The 20,297-nt window shown below is 32.6% G+C and overlaps 1 pseudogene; it reads right to left on the bottom strand.

The window, feature by feature from the left end:
- Window positions 1-1,990: 1,990 nt before the first annotated feature.
- On the bottom strand, window positions 1,991-3,596 carry LOC149249288 (putative pentatricopeptide repeat-containing protein At3g23330 pseudogene; annotated as a pseudogene).
- Between the last annotated feature and the right edge of the window lie 16,701 nt (window positions 3,597-20,297).

The raw sequence follows: 20,297 nt of genomic DNA, 5'->3' as shown, positions 1-20,297 counted from the left end.
AAACTTAGGGAAAATAAAATATTAATGTGAATTAATATAAAATGTGTTAGAATGGTCCAAAAGTCACAAATCAAGCCAGATCTAACTTTAGCCGTTGATTAGGGACTTAATCTCGACCGTTGAATTGTCAATGAGAAAAGTATAAGAGGAGGCTTGAGGGTCACTTGGAAAACACACCAAGAGATCAAGATTTCGACTTTCTGGGGTTAAGTTTGCTGAGAAAGTTGAGAGAGTGATTAGAGTTGCAGCTGAGGGGCAGTGAATACAGAAGTAGAGAGGCAGAAATAGCACTGGGAGGATCAGCGTAGTACTCGGAAAGATGGACACAGAACAAACCAAGGGTTCACGCAGAACTAGGCAGGGCTCACGTAGAGGCAGCCAGGAGCTACGCAGTGCCTTAGAGGGCCAGCGTGAGTGACACAGAGGGCCAGAGGACTGACGCAGTGCCTCCAAAGGCTGACGCATGCCAAGCCAAAGTGATGTTGGGCTAACGCTAGGCCAAGAAGGGCTGACACAGTCCCTAGAGGCTGACGCTAGGGTTTCGTGGGGAGGATTGGAGCTGTAGAGTTGCCGGAATGTTTATCCGGGGTTTCAGCCGAAATATCTGCTTCCGAGTAGAGAGATACCACTGCCGAGATTTTCTCTGTTGGGTGAGTTGGTTTTAGCACCCAAATTGTATTCTGAAACTGCTTAATAAATCAAACCCTCAGACAGTTGCACCAGTTTTCCCGCATTGGGTTTTTCTAGGGACATTAGTCCAAAAACAACGGTGTCACTCATGTGCTTGTTTCTGTTTCCTTCAATTGATGATCTGAAATGTGTTGAGCATGTACTTGTATTTATTTCCAGTATTTACATGGTAAGTAACTTGTTAATTAACAAAACAAGTAGGTAGGAGTAAATCAGTAAAGTACATGAAGGGTTTCTAACTGGTTAGACTTAGAAATTCCAACAGACTATAGAGAGAAGTTAATTATGTAGTCGAGTCAATTGACCAACCAGCATAGTTAGAACAGTTGTAACTACTTGCTAACTTAATCAATGTATAAATATATGTGATCGTAGATATAAGAAAGGAGGAAAATGGTACTTGGTCTGATATAATAAAAGACTACATATTGCAGATTCCACTACACTCTCTCTCTCTATATATATGCTTGTATATTATTGTAGATTATTTTCTATATATTACACTGTATATGACCTACTAGTAACTCCCTTGTGTACTTCCAGATTACAAGATGAAGCTCGGCTTGTATAGAGAAAGAGGAGGAAGAAAAATAACAGGACGTGCAAAATAACAAGCTTAGAATACGCACCAATTGGTTTTGGCTGGTATTTATATAGAGTTCTCTGGCGATTGTATTTTGTATCTCTGCAGAGTTCTCTGGCGATTGTATTTTGTATCTCTGCAGCCTTTTGCTTTTCTGTTTGAATAGAAAATTATGACCGTATCTTGACTACAAAATTTGTCATCTACCAATGTTCCAAATTAAATGTTTTACAAAGTCGTTCCTTCTGAATCTGTGTTGTTTCGTCAAGCAACATCTAGGGAACATTAGTGACATGGAACTGTTGACTCAGGTTTTGGAAGTAGCCATGAATTATTACTTTCAACTTCATATCCCGACTCTGCATTGTAGAATAAACCAACACTAGTCCTCTGCTAACCTTGAAAAACAACTGTGATTGTTGCAATGAAAGCTTCTACTTTGAGTGATAAAAGAAGGGTATGATATACTCTGTGTTTTTCACAAGCCGATGGCTACTACTGGTGTCATGACATACATGCAACAACCAAAAAGTATGGTCAATTGTACTCACATTGGGTTCAGGGGATCCTCCATCACCCTATGAGTTTTTATTACCAATTACAATGTTTTCCCCTGCAATTAAAATCATCAATAATCCCCACAAAAACACAGTCCATTCCTGAAATGATGAAACCGGTTTGCATCCCTAACAAAAATACCTCTGCCAACAATTCTGGTTACGTAATTAATAAAACCATGGCAATCGGCACATACACGAAGATTTTGATAACCCGAATGGGTGAACCAGGGCATGCATTGATAAGTCCAAATGCAACAGCCAGCTTCTCACTGTGGCCACATAACATATCCTCCTTTTCTTCCTCTTCTACATCACGAAGTACAATGTTTGTGTCAAGCAAATACCCTGCTTCCTTCATTTGTCCAGCCAAACTCTCTAAAGTTGCATATATTTTCTCCTTTTCTGGATGTGATCTGTCCCCTACAAGGAATGCATGTACCTTGTTATTAATCTCAATCCAGCTGTCTGCTGGGCTCTTTTTAATCCTCTTTCGTCCATCTTCCTTCTCAACTTTGTTACATCACACACCTTCCAGCTGCAGCATAGATAGTAGACAGCAACACACAGTTTCCGGTGTTTTCAGGATCCAGCTCAAAAAGGTGTTTGGCTACAAATTCTCCAAGTTCGACATTGCAATGGATTCTGCACGCACCAAGCAAGGCCCCCCAGATATAAGCATCTGGTTTCAATGGCATCCTAATGATGAAGTCCCGCGCCTTGTCCAGGCAACCAGAGCGGCCAAGAAGGTCAACAATGCAGGCATAGTGTTCCAGGCTGGGCGCGAGCTGATAATCATTAGTAATGTTATCAAAGTATTGCAGTCCCTCATCCAACAGGCCTGCATGGCCGCATGCTGACAGAACCGCGGTGAAGGTGACATGATTTGGCATTATACCTGCCTCTTTCATTTGATGGAAGAGTGCAAGAGCATCCTCAGCATAACCATTTTTTGCATAACCCGCAATCATGGCACTCCATGATACAACATTCCTTTGAGGCATTTCGTCAAACACTTGGCGTGCATCCTCTACACCACCGCATTTTGCATACATATCAACAAGTGCAGATGCAGTGTAAAGATCCGACTCGAACCCATTCCCAAATACCTGTGCATGAATCTCCCTACCCTGTTCCAAAGCCACCGAGTTAGCACATGCGGGGAGAACACTTACAATGGTTACTGGATCCGGCCTCACACCTGCCAATTGCATTCGACAAAACAGCTTCATTGCCTCATCACCACGGCCATTCTGCACACAACACATGATCGCAGTATTCCATGAGAATAGATCACCTGCAATCCCATCCAATTGCATTTGCCTAAACATCTGCAAAGCCTCACTCCCCTGACCACCATGGACATAACCAGAAATCAGAGCATTCCACGAGACGACATTTCTGTGGCACATTTTGTCAAACACATTGCGTGCATCCTCCAAATTCCCACATTTTGCATAAAGATCAACCAGGCAACTACCCACAAAAACATCAGATTCAAATCCACTTTGAATGGCATATGCATGCAGCTCCTTGCCATGATCAAGCGTCCCCAAATTAGCACAAGCTGGAAGTACGCTGGCAATTGAGAAAGCGCAAGGTTTTATGCCTACCTTCTGCATTTGGCGGAAAACTCCCACAGCCACCTCACAAGCTCCATTTTTGGCAGATTCCCCATTCATGGCAGTCCATGAAAACATATTGTGTGTTTGCATTCTGTTCAGAACTAAGCGTGCGTCCCTCAGACAACCGCATTTGGCATACATGATCACGAGTTTGGTTTCAACACATGTATTTGGGTTGGTTCCAGTTTTAATCATGTGGGCATGGACCAGCTTTCCTTCTATAATGGATGTGCTTTTGGAAGAAGAATTGAAGAGAAAACAATAGATTTCTAGGTCAACCTGTGTGTCTGGACGCTGCAGGATGGCCAGCGCCTATTTGAATCCATGGCCCTCGTCCGATATGAAGGTTGCATGCTTCCTGAGCCCAGCAAGCCAGATAACATTAACCGAGTGTTACTTTTGGCGTTAGGAGAGTGAGAGTCCTTGCAACATTCATATTTGAACGTGTCTTTTATATATCCCAAACATTCAAGGGGTAAGGTATACAGTGATAGGTTGGATTCCCAAAGCAATCTCTTCATATTTCATTATAAATTTTATTGCCCGGCTATGGAGGATATGCTGTAAACTTTATAGGGATCTGGGTATTCAACTAACAAAAGATCATATAATTAAGTTGGAGTGTTTTTGGCATAAATTTGGTATGAATCATGATGAAAAAGTTTGTTATTTTGTGAAGTTTTTGTTTTCAAATAGTTCACAAAGACTTACCAATTTTCAGGTCAAGTGACTATTAATATTTTTATAGGCAAGACATTTTATGATGAAATGTTATTCAGTTTCAACTGCACCTTCTTCATAAAAGATTGTTGACATATATCATTTTTTAATAACCAACTTATTTTTCCCAAATAGCCGTCGTGAATTTTTCAAGTACCCAACTTTTTATTTCCACTTTAAAATTAGGTTCTGCCAATTGATTGATATGCACTTTGATCCGATTAAATTACATATAAAAAAATGAAATAAAATAGTCAATTTATTCTTCATGGTTTGTGGACTTTTTTTATAATAATATTTTTATGTGAAATAAATAAATAAATATTAAAATAGTTAATTTATTGTTTTTGTTGTGTGGGTTCTTTTTCTAATATTTATAAAACAAATTTGGATGCATTTTAATTTCGGATGTATTAAGTGCTTAAAAGAATTAAATCTCTTTTCTCTATTAAAAAAAAAAAAAAATATTCCGAATCTATCATATGCATAGAAGGATCAAATCTCTTTTCACTATAAAAAAAAGTTTATTATGGATTTATCAAGTGCTTAGAGGGATCAATTCTCTTTCACTCTAAAAAAGGTTTGCACCTCAAGAATGATCCCTCTTCACTCTTGGTAGATCCAAAGTTAAGATGAATGTACACTGAAATTAATAACTCACCAGCATAGATCCATAACTCACCAACATAGATCCATCTTAAGTACGGATCTAACATGAGCCAAGAGGGATCAAATTTCTTCACGTGAAAACTTTTTTAGAGTGTAAAATACAATGTGTTATTTTTCAATGTTTAAATTGTATTTTTGAATGCTAAATAGAGTATATATAGGACCAAATAAATGTTTTAACTATAAAAACTTAAATTTCCATGATATATAGATAAAAAAAATTAAATGATATATAATATATGCACAATTGACATTAAAATATTTTACATAACATGTACATGGAGACATTTTATGACGCAAATTAAAATGGTTTTTTATTATTAACATATTTTTAAGTATATGTCAATATTAATTAGTATTAAAATATTTTTCTATTTAGAACATAATTTTTAACTTTTATTTTTATTTTAAAGGGGATACTGGGTTGTAGAATGAGCCTCTCAGCTCAACAAGTTAATATTCTCTATCCCTAATAATAATTTTAAAATATGTAATATTAAGAGATTATATTTTTAGGATATTTATTTTTAAATCTTATTATTTAGAATCACATTTCATTAAATTAAATTATTATTATTATTAAATTTACAACCTCCTTTTTAACCATTTAAATTATTATTCTTCATTTCCAAACATTCAAACTTTTCAACAACACTTTTTGGTTGAATAATGGATACTCAAATCTTTTTCTTTTTCATGATTCTAATTCTTGTTATTTAAAATTGGTAATGGAATTAAATTTACAGTTATTTTATAAAAATAAAATATAATTATTTTTAATAATTTGTTGATAGTAAATAAATCAGCATAGATCCAACTTATCTCTCGACATGTAAATCTAAAAGTTAAAGGTTTGCACATCCAAAGATTTGATTCCTCTCTCGAGTTAAGATATATCTATGCTAATTTTGAACAACACACTAATAAAATGTTTTAACACACTCTCTCTCTGAGCTCCTTATTAAATGAAATCTCTATCATACCTTGAACTAGACTATATATATATATATATATATATATAGCTTGAGTGGGCCTAATGCTTAAGAGCATGTGTTTCCTCTTAAAAGGTCACAAGTTCAAAACCAGAGGGGGTAGAGTATGTATGCCTTCGTAGGCTTAACAAGCAGTCAACTCACTGTGGGGAGGTGGGTCTCTTGTCCCACAAACATACTAGACTATATATATATATATAGCTTGAGTGGGCCTAATGCTTAAGAGCATGTGTTTCCTCTTAAAAGGTCACAAGTTCAAAACCAGAGGGGGTAGAGTATGTATGCCTTCGTAGGCTTAACAAGCAGTCAACTCACTGTGGGGAGGTGGGTCTCTTGTCCCACAAACATGGGGGTCTCATACACTAATTTGGTGTCTTTTTTGGTCGTGACCTTAAAAATGGATATATATATATATATATATATAATCTTATTATCCTTCACAATAAAAAGTGACAATTATTTTATTTGTATATTATCAAGTTGATATAAAACTATGTTATTTATAGTATTTTTTATTATTAATATATTTCTATTTTAAATGTTACATTTCAACTGAATATAAAATAAATTACACATCATGTACCATCAATAACATTATTTCTAAATGTTCTTTGTCAACGCCATATTAAGTAGTCATGGAATTACATATCTCCCTTATACTAAAATCTAAATTATTGTTTTTACTTTCAATTACTTTATCTCTCTATATCAATTTTGATGTAAAATGAAGATAGAAATTGAAATATTTTATTTGTGGCAGACATTGATTTTTTTAATTTGTTAACCTAAGTATTATTTTATTATTTTTAAATTAACATTATGTGACAACATCATCTCCCTTATAGTGGTTGTAGAGCGCTTCTTTGTCCAATTACACATAATGTAGTATCAATAATATTAATTGTACATTATAGAGTTGAGGCTTCTGTGATCCATATCAAGTTTGTGAGAGATTATCCTTCACAATAGAAAGTGACAATTATTTTATTTTTATATGATAAAGTTGATATAAAACTATGTTATTTATAGTATTTTTTTATTATTAATATATTTCTATTTTAAATGTTACATTTCAACTGAATATAAAATAAATTACACATCATGTAACATTAATAATATTTAAAATAAATTACACATAATGTAGTATCAATAATATTAATTGTACATTATAGAGTTGAGGCTTCTATGATCCATATCAAGTTTGTGAGAGATTTTTCAGCGAAAATCACATGAAATCCATTTGTCGACACGTTTCGAACCAACCAATGTGGTTCATCATCAGATTGTACATGTCATTTGTCACCTCCATATTAAGTATTTTTGAATTTTTTAATCTAAATATTATTTTGTTATTTTTAAATTGACATCATGTGACAACACTTCCTCATAATGGGTTGTAATAAAAAAAATGTCTTAATTATAAGACATTTAAATTTTCACTTGTTTTGTGTAGTATTATTTTTGTTGGTATTATTACTTTTTAAAACATTACATAACTTTGAATTAAAAAGAACTTATTAATGGAATAATTTCTCTCTCTATATATATCTTATTTATAACTCACATTAAACTTTTTAATTTATCCCTCGTAATGAAAAGTGAAAATATAAGAAATTTTTTAATTTTAATTATTTTATTTTTAAATTTATAAAATTGATATAAAACTATGTTATTTATAACTAATAGTAAAATATGTTTTTGTTATTAATATATTTTTGTTTTAAATGTTATATGTCTAGTGAATATAGAATAAATTACAAATCATGTACTCTCAATAATATTATTTGTATATGACATTTATCAACTCCATTTTAAGTAGTGAAGAAATTATATATCTCCCTCATACTAAAATCTAAATTAATTTATTTTTACTTTCAATTACTTTATCTCTCTATATAAATAGAAAATGGAATATTTTATTTATGGCTAACTTAATTTTTTTATTAGTATTTTTGAATTTGTTGATGTAAATATCATTTTATTATGTTTGAATTAATGTTAGATGACGACATCCACGTAGAGTGTCAATTGACCCAATAAATAAAATGATAAGTTTCATTCCTATCCAATGTTTTTAATCTTAAATGATTTTTTATATGAAAATATAAATTTTAATTAAATAAAAATATTTTAATATTTTAGTCTAAAATTTAAAATATATTTGTATTATAAATATTCAATAATAATAAAAATTGTTGGGAAATTTATAAATTTTACCATTTATAGCCCTAAAAAAATTATTAATTATTTTTATAACAAAACAAATTAATGTGCAGTTCCATTCCTATCAAATGTTTTTAATCTTAAATGATTGTTTATATGAAAATATAAATTTTAATTAAATAAAAATATTTTAATATTTTGGTTTAAAATATAAAATATATTTATAAGAAGAGTTTCGGCGTAAATTACATATAGAAAGACCTTTGTCGACGTGTTTCGAACCAGAGTGTGGCTCATCGTCAGGACAAGTTGAAGAAATAGATCCAGCTTTGCATGTTAAATAGTCTGAGCAGAGCCTCCAACAGCTATCTAGATCAACGACTAGCTTTGACTTAGGGACATTCAAAAAGTCAAATTGATCACTAAAAGGAAGATGACCATACCTATATATAAATGAAATAATTTTAGAAGGTGTTTACGTTATTAATTAGTTAAAAATGTATAATTTAATAATTAAAAATTTTAATTAAATGGGAATTAGTTAAATGGAAGACCTAACTTTTGTATAAAATATAAATAGGGTAAATGTAAGATGATAGTTAAATAAAACAAATAAATAAATAAATAATAATAAAAATAAAAATAAGCAAATAAATACATAATAATAATAATAATATATCTTCGTTAATTAAAATATATATAAAATTAAAAATAATATATATAAATTAGTTACGAAAGAAATAACAAAATAATAATAATAATAATAATACAAATAAGAAAATAAACAATGATAATATATATTTGTTAATAAATAAATCAATTATAAATTAAAAATAATAATATATAAAAATTAGTTACGAAAAAATTAATAAAATACAAAAATAAATAAATAAATAATAATAATAATAATAATAATAATAATATATTCGTTAATAGATAAATAAATAAATTAAAATATATATTAAGATATATATAATAACAATATATAAATTAGTTACGAAAAAATAAAATAAAATTAATAATAATAAAAATAAGTAAAAAATTTGTTAGGATTATAAATACCGATAATAATCAGGGAAAAATGAGCGACTCAAAATAAAAATAAGCAAATAAATATATAATAATAATAGTAATATATATTTGTTAATAGATAAATAAATCAATAAATTAAAATATATATATATATATATATATATATATATATATATATATATATAATAAAATAAGTAAATAAATATTGTTGTGATTATAAATACCAATATCAATTAGGGAAAATGAGCGACTCAAAATAAAAGGAGAAGGACCGGACAGAGTCCAGAGCAAGAAGGATAAACCCTAGGAGACAGGAAGGCTCCAAGGGGAACGACGAAAGCGAAAAAGATGAAAGAGGGGGGGGGGGGGGAAGACTAAGATGAAAGGGCAGGGATCCAGCATCTACTGATCTTCCAGCCGTCATCTCTATTGAGATTGTTAGGCCTTCTTTCGATCTCAATGGCTTCCCTGAGTTTACGATGATGGAACTGGGCAATTTTGGCAACAACCTTAGCCTCCTCAATACAAACCTGATGCTTGGTCTTAGCCACATGTTCTGCTAACGTTGAAGACTTGGTTCTCCCATGTCTTAGGTCAGCTGCATGTTCGCTGATCCTCTGATGGATGGAGCGCCCTGTTTCCCCGATGTAGGGGGTCCCACAAGAGGATCAGCGAACATGCAGCTGACCTAAGATATGGGAGAACCAAGTCTTCAGCGTTAGCAGAACATGTGGCTAAGACCAAGCATCAGGTTTGTATCGAGGAGGCTAAGGTTGTTGCCAAAATTTCCTAGTTCCATCATCGTAAACTCAGGGAAGCTATTGAGATCGAAAAAAGGCCTAACAATCTCAATAGAGATGACGGCTGGAAGATCAGTAGATGCTGGATCCCTGCCCTTCATCTTAGTCTCTCCCCCCCCCTCTTTCATCTTTTTCGCTTTCATCATTCCCCTTGGAGCCTTCCTGTCTCCTAGGGTTTATCCTTCTTGCTCTGGACTCTGTCCAATCCTTCTCCTTTTATTTTGAGTCACTCCTTTTCCCTGATTGATATTGGTATTTATAATCATAACAATATTTATTTACTTATTTTATTATTATTATTATTATTTATTTTATTATTTTTTCGTAACTAATTTATTTATATATATATATATATATATATATATATATATATATATATATATATATATATATATATATATTGATTTATTGATCTATTAACAAATATATATTACTATTATTATTATATATTTATTTGCTTATTTTTATTTTGAGTGGCTCCTTTTTCCCTGATTATTATCGGTATTTATAATCCTAACAAATTTTTTTACTTATTTTTATTATTATTATTTATTTATTTATTTTATTATTATTAATTTTATTTTATTTTTTTCGTAACTAATTTATATATATTGTTATTATATATATCTTAATATATATTTTAATTTATTTATTTATCTATTAACGAATATATATTATTATTATTATTATTATTAATTATTTATTTTTGTATTTTATTAATTTTTTCGTAACTAATTTTTGTATATTATTATTTTTAATTTATAATTGATTTATTTATTAACAAATATATATTATCATTGTTTATTTTCTTATTTGTATTATTATTATTATTATTATTTTGTTATTTCTTTCGTAGATAATTTATATATATTATTTTTAATTATATATATATATATATATATATATATATATATATATATATATATATATTAATTAACGAAGATATATTATTATTATTATTATTATGTATTTATTTGCTTATTTTTATTATTATTATTTATTTATTTGTTTTATTTAACTATCATCTTACATTTACCCTATTTATATTTTATACAAAAGTTAGGTCTTCAATTTAACTAATTCCCATTTAATTAAAATTTTTAATTATTAAATTATACATTTTTAACTAATTAATAACGTACACCTTCTAAAATTATTCCATTTATATAATTACATATTTATATATAGGTATGGTCATCTTCCTTTTAATGATCAATTTGACTTTTTGAATGTCCCTAAGTCAAAGCTAGCCGTTGATCTAGATAGCCGTTGGAGGCCCTGCTCAGACTATTTAACATGCAAAGCTGGATCTATTTCTTCAACTTGTCCTGACGATGAGCCACACTTGCTGGTTCGAAATGCGTCGACAAAGGTCTTTCTATATGTGATTTACGCCGAAGCTCTTCTTATAACTGTTATGGATCACAGAAGTCTCAATTCAACAATAAAATATATTTGTATTATAAATATTCAATAATAATAAAAATGTTAGGAAATTTATAATTTTTACCATTTATAACAAATTATTTAAAAATATTATTAATTATTTTGATAATAAAATAGATTAATGTTAATGGTGATTGAAGTAATGTGAAATATGTGAAAACTGAGAGATCCAAGGTTAAAATCTTTTGATTGTGACCCCGAAATATGTGAAAAATGAGAGATTCAAAGTTAAAATCCTTTGACCTCAATCGGGATGCGGATCGACAGTTGGGACAGCCTGGTCATATTAATGATCGGTACCTCTGAAATGAGTATCGTCGCCCCCCACATGCTCAAGGCAATGGGTGCGACGACCCTTGGCATGAGTGCATGCAAGAGTGGTGGGAAAGGTGGCGAGACAGGAGGTGAAGTGAGAAATAAAGGAAGGCAAGGTAGGCACGTGAGCAGTGTTAGAGTGTATGCATATGGCGAAAGGTGGTGTTGCAGTGGATTGGGAGGGAGACGAACCCTACGACTCAAAGCTCAGAGACGACCGGCAATTGAACCTGGGGTTCAGGAAATCTGGACATGGCTCGACCTGTGAGAGGACGAGGTTGTGGAAGGAGAGGCCTGGCACCTGTGAAAGACAAGGAGCCAAGCATGTTGAAACCTCGAAGGGGCAGGAATTTAGTAGAACACCTTATCACTTAAGCGACAGAGGCTTATCGTGAGGGGACGGATGAAGGAATCCAGAAACTATTAGAAGAGTGGGAGGAGGAAATAAAACAAGGCAATGAGACAGAGGAAGACATGGACAACTGGAGGACTTTAGTCCCAGATCCGGGCAACACCAGAGGAAGAATTACGCAGTTCAAACAAACTCTTTACCTCTATTGGTTGATGAAGAGTTTATTAGGCAAAGCAATGGAACAGATTTTTGTTGGAATGGCAATGATACTCCAAGGTATGTCAAGCTATAAGCAGGATTTGCATATAATCCTATTCCAGCTTCATAAACAAGACATCAGGCTGGATAGAATTGATCGCCACATCCCTTGCATACTGGAACTGAATGAGATGCCTGGGGCATCAGCCAAGGATCTGGCACCTGTTGAATCTACCTCAGAGGAGCAGAAGGGATAGACTCTTACCTATGCATATTTTTGTTTTATGCGGATAGATTTTAATTTCTGTCATGCAAATATAAGTTTAGATAGATATGTAGTGTATGGACATGAAACATAGACATATCTAGCTTGGCTAGAGAGATTAAGATTTTACTGTTTTTGGTTCCCCTTCAGGGCAAGTTCAGGCCACCTAGTAAATCTATGTGGTGTAAATTTATATTTGTTTAATAGAAAATGAAATGGTTCTGCCAAACTTGACAAAAAAAAGTTAAAATCTTTTGATTGTGACTCAGAGAAAAAGACAAATCATAAACCCAAAAAATTTACTAATAATTACATATAAATTCCACTAAAATTAAAAAATTAAATAAATATATAAATAATAATTTCACATGAATAAAAACACTCTCGCAAAATAAATACATAAATAAATAATCTTATATGAATGGATAAGAATACTAACAAAACTTATATGAATAAATAGGAATACTCACACAACTTAGTGCGTAAAAAGAATACTCGGTTGATTTATGTGAGGTGAATAAATAGGAATACTCACACAACTTAGTGCGTAAAAAGAATACTCGGTTGATTTATGTGAGGTGAATAAATAGGAATACTCACACAACTTAGTGCGTAAAAAGAATACTCGGTTGATTTATGTGAGGTGTTATGTTTCTAGTGAAGGGTCAAACTTTGTTGACTTATATTTTTTCTTTTAGTTAATTAATTTTTTTATATTTATTTATCAAAATTTAAAAAAATAGTATTTTAAATTTTGTTGGTATATAATTTGATAATTTTTTATTACATCATAAAAGAAATTAAAATAAAAAGTTTTAAAAAATTATAAATTTATTAAATAAATATATAAATATTAATGATTATTTTATTGAGAGGTATTTAATATTTTAGTATAGGTTATGTTGTAGTGGTGTAAATTTCTGTAAACATTTATACGTGGGTTTAATTAAAAAATAATATAGAGTGAGAAGATATGTTGTAGTATCACTAAATCAATGTAAATATTTAAATGTTGGTTAGATTAATAATAAAATATTAAAAGTATATTATATTGTAAGTTTGTTTTATTAATATAATTACAAACATTTTTTTGGATAAAAAAAAATCATAGTATACATATCATATTAAAATATGTAAGATATAAATAGTAGGTGTAAATTAAGATCTATTTTACCGTATAAATTAAAATAATTATTTGGTATTCATATTTAAATTTAATTAATAAGCACATAAAAACTTAATATTTGCAATATAACAATATTCTTAACCATGGATATTCACCCCAACTCTACCACGAATATTATTATTTATTTTAATTTTATTTTATAATATTATTTTAATTAAAGCTAATACAAAAAATGTTATAATTACTTTTGAGATATATCTAAACCCTCTATGCACACTACTACTAAAAATAATTTATGTAGAGATTAAATCAAGGTTTTAATAAAATTAAAAATGAGAATACTTTTATATATAGAGATGTGAAATTTATATAATACCAACCTAGATCAATCTAACATTGGATCTATCATGCGTTGAGAGGGATCAAATCCCTCGAGGTGCAAACCTTTCCTAAGATTTGCACTAAAAATGAATTTAGATGGATCTAGGATGGTTCGAGTCGTGTGGTAGTGGAAAATTTATTGAACATCTAATTATTTTGATCATTTTAAGTATGGTAAATATGTGTAAGATTAATCTAGTCATTTTAATTTTAAATTTGCTTAGTTACCTCAGATTGTTGCGATGATAGAGTCTGTTAATACTTGAATGATAAAAAATGATGAAATAAAAATTTTGAATGTAAAGTGACAATGTAACAGTGTTGAATAATAGAAAATGTGAATAATAAGAATGTACTCAATTACAGATAGTCTCCATTGTGATCAATCTCAAACTATTTTCTTCTATCGTTCTTATTGTCACATATGTTAGTTTTTTCAACTTTTCATATGGATCTATTGACAGTCTTGGAAATCCATCAACCAAGGTGTCTCCCTGACGTGAAGTCCCAATTAGACCTCACACCATTTGCAGTAAGAGCCCCATTAGGAATATCTCTTAGCTCTAACTGTCAGCAAGAGAGAGGAGTGCAAATGCACCTTCCCAAAGCAAGGGGATGTACCTGGTGAGTGTTTAATCGTTTTTGTGTCAAATTTCTTTCACTACGGAGGGGAGAGAAAGTGAGCCTCTAAGAGAGATGTAGTAGTACCACCCTAGTAGAGACACACATGAAAAAGAAGGGCCCGTATAACATCAAGTGGAATATTCCATAGAGATGTTGTTATCTCTTAGAGAAAACCCTCGCTGCGGGAAAAAATCTAAGGTAACCTCAAACCTCTTTGAGGTTGAAAGTTGGCCCTTCAACCTAGAGAGGGATCTCTCCCTAAACTCAAATACTCAAGGTCAATGTAGTAGAAGATTTTTAATTGAATCCTATGGCCATATTTATTGAAGAATGATTGAATTTGGTTGGACTGTGTGAAAATACTACCATTGGGCATGGAGTCTGACCCAATCAGGCTTTATATAATTACAGTTTCAATGAGAAAAACACAAAAGTAGGGTAGTGATAATTCCTTTGACACTTTAAGGAATTTGGAAGAAAATGAAGGAAATTAGTGCAATGGTTAAGTGAACAACATTTATTAAATGCCTGAGAATAAAGAAAAAGGAACATAAACATATGAATCCCAATTTCAAACACTCAATATTTTAGACATGAGGAAATATAAAACGAAGAAAAGATAGACAAGGAATCATAACACAAGAATTTCTGTAAATTGCTCATGAAGATTGTTTTCATTAAGATTTGCTCAATAATACATAAGGGATGATATATCTCAAATAACATCCAAGCCTTATTTCTTATATTGTCTTTTCTTATATAGATAATACAATAACTAAAACATGTTTGTAGCTCAAAAATAATTACAGTAATCTAATAATAGAAGTAATGCATATGAACATATCTTTAAACATATCAAATTTTTCAAAATCAAAACAACTTGCTAAAAATTATGCTGAAAATGGGGTTGAGAAAATGTATCATGGTTGTGCTTCAATCGTTGTAGATCAAGCCTTGTCATCATTAAAAAACGGGCTTCTATTTTTCTCCTGTGTTCTCAGTCATTCTTGCTGCAATTCGCAGGTAACGTTGTTGTCAACCTTTAGTTGTTGAAATTGATGTTTTTAGCTGACGGGTTGATTGTCAGCTTTTTCATTCAAGTCATTCTTTTGAAATATGTTGACAATGAAAATGTTAGCATTTATCTATGAAATACGCTGCTAATGAAAATATCATTAATCTCATGCGCTTTCCTGTGCTTATATGCTGACAGCTGCTTGATAAAAAATTCACTCTAATAGTGAAAGATCAAAACTAAAAAAGATAGCTACCAACCTCTCAGCTGAGGGTATTGGCTGCTTTCAATAAAACATCTACCTTATCCATCCTCTGCCTCTTTCTTTGTCTGGTTTCCATGGGGTTTTCTTCCTTGGTTGCCTTTGTTTTACTGGACCTCTTTGAACTTCTAAATTTTCCTTGATTTATAATCAAGTCCTTTAGTGGAACATTATACATGTATATGAGCAAGGTTCGAGTTTTTCTTCAACTTTATCTTCAGCCTCAATTTGTTTAAGGGTTTTGTGTGAGGTATTTTACCCCCTTTGAACATGTCAAACGGGGAGGGTTCTTCTTCAGCTAGAACTTCTTCATCATGGGGTTTATGGTCAGGCCTCTTTCCTTTGTTTTGCTCTGGTGGCTGGCTTTCTGCAAGGGAACCTTCAGTAGGTAGATTTTCAACATGTGGGGAACTCACTGTAGGAGGGTATTCAACAGATTGTATCTTCCTAAGCCTATCACTTCTTCTATAATATACCTTGGGTATTTTAGGGATAGAAGATAAGGGTTTGTCTTCCTTTTTTCGGCCTCTGGTTTACATAGTGGGGGTGCCCTAAGAGGAGGTTCCTTCCTGAGGGTTTTTGACTTGTTTGGTTCCATTCTTCCTTCCTCATTTAGACTTAGGGGGTTGGGGTTGAAACCCTCCCCAAAACAGGAAATGGCTCCACATTCTTCCATATTTTTCCAATTGATTTTTAATTAAAACTTAATTAAAGATTTATTATAGATGAAATGTGGAGATGGGTTTGTTCTAGCCCGAACCCAAGCAACCATGTGCTTGAGACTTTCTAACAAAAAATAACATGTATTCATTCTTACTTGTCCTGCTAGATGAGCTAAGAAATGGAAATGGTATAAGTTTACCTGGTTAAAATGCCCTTCACATGTGAAATATGACTAGGTAATGTGTAGTAGCCCATGCCATTTGTCTTCCAACCAGGACCTCTCCACTCCTATTTTCAATTTATTTCCTTGAACTCAATCTTTAGAAAGAATAGTACATTGATCCTAGCCAAGACATGGCTTCTAAAGACCCTTTCTCCATCTGTAAGAAAGAGTTGTGACCTCTACAACCAACTCCTCTGTCACCTGGAATGAGATCCCTACAACCTCCACACACTAACCATTGAAACCATTGGAAAAATCTCGAGCAAGCTTGTCATGGAAATTGGTGCATCTTCGGAAAATCCCCCCACCCGGCCTATTGAAAATGTTGTTGAATATTAGGATAAATCTCCAGAAGATCGGGACCCTTTGGTTCACCTCTTTTTAGCTTCCCGCTTTTCCCCATTATCTTTACAGTTTGGCGATTACGCAGATGAGAGACTGGGATTCGATCTTGTATCTATGCCAAGTAGTTTGAAGAAAATGACTTTTTGATGATAAAAGTTAACAAAACTTACAAATTGAAATGGTGAAATTACTATGCATGAAAAAACAATGATGTTTCAGGAAGAATAGTTGATTGACAAATGAAAAAATGATTTAACCCTTTGATAATTACAACACCACTTCATACATCTTCGGCGGTGGAAAACCTTTTTTTCAACACGTATCTTTCACCTTCAGATTTATTGTGGCATGACCGGGTAATGATCATTTTCTTGCTGACGTGGAATGTGTCAACACATTTCAAAAATTGAAATTGAAATTTTAATTTTGGCATTTATACTCCAGTTATTAGTGAATACTCGATAACGCTGACACTCTCGTTGTCAGCATATTCCTTTAAAAAATTATTGTACTTACAAAAGCACTGATAATCCCATTATCAACATTTTTTTCATGTTTATTACAAATATTTTGTTGGTGCTATAATTGTCAGCATTTAAAAAAAAATCAAACCTAACTAAATGTGATAACATATGTGACGTCATTGAAACCAATATAACGAGGAAGATCTGTTTAATATCCAGCGGAATAACCCATAAGGATGCGGCAATGGTAATAGCAACTACATCACATTCTCAATATGATAAGTACCAAAATAACCGAAATAGTTCAATTACTTTAGCATAGATGAAAGCAAACATGAATTACAAACATTCACAGAATAGTCTTACAAATATCCAAATCAATGCATGAAGAACATGCCAACCATGAAGGTTTATGTTATTAATTAAAATTTACAAGACACATGTATACAATGAACACTATTGAAAATAGCAACAGAAATGCTAAAAATAGAATTGCTAAAAAATAACACTGCTATAAATCGCAGTTCAACCAGTGTTGATCTTAGCAACAATGGATGGAAAAATGGAAGTGCTAAAAATAGCATTCTATAAATAGCATTTCAGGATACCTTCCTATTTTAGTTAGTCCCTGAACTAATAATAATGAAGGAAAATTCGAATTTGATCTTAGCAGTTGTTTGTAAAATAATTAATTAATTCATCTTGAGTTAATTAGTTAAGGAAAATCAAACATGAAGTCTATATGGGGACATGCAACAATTTCTCCATTAATTGAGGAATTTATCCATTAATTAAAGAGATAAGGATGAGTTGTAATATTGAGTTGTAATTAGTTGACTTAGTTAACTGATTCAAGTCCAGTTAGATTAATTCAAATAGTTTTTTCAATCAATGTAAGTTCAGTTAGTTAATGCTTGCATGCATGTAACACTGCACTTCAGATAACTGAGTATTCTCTCATAAATAACTCATGCATGTCAGTTCATACAGAGACTCGATTGAGATCAGATGGAGGGGCAGTGTACTATCAGTTGCTAGAATATTCCATTGTGAATATTCCTTGCATGCAGAAGGAATTCTTTCCTTGAGGATTGTGTAGTTACTTCTTTAGGTTTAGTGTGTGTGATGAGGCCAATTCACACATGTGGCTTCACTGAACCCCAAGAAAAACTGCGCAAGGAAATAGGAGGCTTGGAGGGCTTGAGGAGGACATATACTGTGTCTATTCCGTCTGTGAGTTGTATTGTTTTTTATTGCAGAGAGAGCAGGATAGCTTGAGAGCTGATTCTTTTTGTAACTTGAACAAGATTTCCACTTGTATGATAATACAAAGTTGGGGTTTTAGGCTGAGGCTTTCCCTGGGTTATTTCTTCTGTGTTATGTGTGATTGATTTCTCATTCTCAGTTATATGTGTTCTCTTGATCTTTCTCAATTCGATTAAGCTTCCGCAAAGTGTTGTAGAAGTAGATCTTGTATTGTGTTTTAGTATATTGCATAATCTATTGATCTACAATGGGAATTTATACATGGTATTGGAGCAAAGGTGATCAAGGCAAAGAACAGTATACAAGAAGGAGGAGTTCGAAGGTTGTGGTTACTGAATATAGAAATCAAGTTCTTATCACATCTCAATTTCACCAATGACATTCATTAGTTTAAGACTCGAGTATGCCCTTGATGGCAGCTCGAATTATATAGCCTGAAAGGATCGCATGGAGGTAGTATTAGAGGATAACAGTCTAAAGGACTTCATTGATCAAGAAGTCCCCAAGCCAACTGATACTACTCAACTGGCGAAATGGAAGAAATGTGTGGCTAGAGCAAGGAGAATCCTCTTGGAGGGAGTTCGAGACCACATTTTCTCGAGCCTCCATGGGAAGGAGACACCATTTTTGATGTGGAAAACATTGAAAGATTTATATCAAAACAACAACGATCAGAGGAAGCTAGCACTGAAAGACAAGCTTCGTAAGATCAAATGTGAAAAGGGCGACATGATCTCTACATATCTGAACAAGCTCACCACCTATAGGGATGATCTTGGAAGTGTAGGAATCATGACCGCTAATGATGACATGGTGAGTCTTGCACTCCTCAGTCTTCCTGAGAGCTGGCATAGCTACCAAGACTCAGTTAATGGAAGAGAAAAACTACCAGATTGGGAATGACTTTGGTCGGATCTGATGCAGGAGGAAATAAGAAGAAGCACGAGATCCTCATCAAAGCAAGATGATGAGGAAAATCTAGCCTTAGCAAGTAAGGCGAGGAAAGGGAAAGGGAAGGCGTCCCATCCCAAATCTAGTTCTTCCCATGGTGGGAAGAAGATTGACAAATCGAAAGTGCGATGCTTTCATTGTCATGAAGTGGGCCATTATGCTATGAATTGTCCACAGAAGAAATCCAAGAAGGGTTCCTCGAAGGGATCTGATGGTGAGGCACTGGCCTCACAGTTTGAGCTGGATTTCTTGCTTATCGCATGCATGGTTTCATCCATGGTGGGATGTGTGTGGTACCTGGACAGTGGAGCTTCATTCCACATGTCAGGTGACAAGAATCTTTTCAGTACCTTGGAGGAGAAGGATCTCCAGATGCAGATCGAGATGGGAGATGATGGAAAGTATCATGTTTCAGGTGAAGGTACAATTGTGTTTCAGAGGGAGCATGGAGCTCCCCTCACCCTAACTGATGTAAAGTATGTACCAGGTCTGAAGAAGAATCTTGTGTCTATCGCTATGCTAGAAGATAAAGGCTATGATGTAGTCTTTAGTAAAGGAAAGGTATTCCTG

Source organism: Pinus tabuliformis, chromosome 7 (assembly GCF_031772625.1).
Source record: "Pinus tabuliformis cultivar Carrire ecotype Pingquan chromosome 7, CPIR1, whole genome shotgun sequence".
In the NCBI taxonomy this organism is placed as follows: Eukaryota; Viridiplantae; Streptophyta; class Pinopsida; order Pinales; family Pinaceae; genus Pinus; species Pinus tabuliformis.
Note: the sequence above shows the minus strand (reverse complement) of the source record. Positions and strands in the feature narration are given on the sequence as shown.